A 1,197-nucleotide genomic window follows, 5' to 3' on the forward strand; every position below is an offset into this window, starting at 1 on the left:
AGTTTATTTCGTACGTTTTGTAAAAAACTGCAGCAAAACAAGCTGATAATAGTTTTGGGAGGAAAATAGAACACAGGTGATATTTCACATTGAAAATATAATCTAATCTGTATTAAATAATGCTTTTTAAACCTGTTGTAAAACACTTTAAACATAGAGAAATGTTTCAGGAGCCAGTTTCCTTCAGTTTTTCCCGTTTTTCCCCAGGCAACCCCTGGCAGCTAAGCCCCTCCTCTTCCAGGACTCATGTCCTGTTTGCTTAGTCCCACCCACAGGGATCCTTGGCCTTTTGTCTTCTTGGTTACCTGTGCACCGTTTTGATTTGCTCCTTCTACTCACACCTGGATTTTAAGCAGGAGCACGTCTAACTGTTTTGGAGGATTAAATGCTGACCCTGGTGCCTCTCTTTGCCAACAAATTTTGCATATAGACCTCAGATTTGTTTGTTAGACAGTAAGCCTTCATGTCCATCCTCTTCCCCTGTCACACTTTGATTTCTATAGCATGAGTTGCAGTTTTTACAAACATTTTTCCACATCACTTTAAATCATCAAGAGTAACTAATTTTTTTATTTAATTCTCTAAACAGTTCAGTTTAGATTGTTATCTACCTGTGTGAAAGTGGATTTCCCCCTGCACCAAAAGTAAAAAACTGGTGAAAGAGTAGGAAAAAAAGTTGAAACAAAAACAAAAATCTGCAGAAATCCTACACATGTTTATGTTTTTTATCTTGTTTATTTGTATTGCTTCATCTATCAATGAACTATTAACTGTTAATGATCACAAATCATACTTGGAATTTTTTAATGATCAGTTGCATTAACAAGTGAAATAAAATATCCACAATCACTGTTTGTAGGACTCAGCCTTTGACCGATGAAATGGGTTTGTAATGAGTTTTTGTGGTTTTTCTTTGGTTTTTCTTTAAACGAATGACAAAGTTTGATTATCCTTTTTGCTCACTGTATATAATTGCACATTTCCTTTTAAATTGAATTTTTCTAATAAAAATGATTAAAATAAATGCATATCATACTGTGTGTAACATTTAAAGTAATTCTTGTAGGGTCTCAGAGGTTTTGATCCGAGAACATTAGAAAACAAACAGCCTCTTTAAAGACAAGAAAGACTGCAGACAAGTCAGAGATAAAGTTATGTTTAAACTAGGGATGCACGATATAATCGGCCCCCTATCGG

The sequence above is a fragment of the Cyprinodon variegatus genome, unplaced genomic scaffold (genome assembly GCF_000732505.1).
Source record: "Cyprinodon variegatus isolate N-32 unplaced genomic scaffold, C_variegatus-1.0 Scaffold32, whole genome shotgun sequence".
Classification (NCBI taxonomy): domain Eukaryota; kingdom Metazoa; phylum Chordata; class Actinopteri; order Cyprinodontiformes; family Cyprinodontidae; genus Cyprinodon; species Cyprinodon variegatus.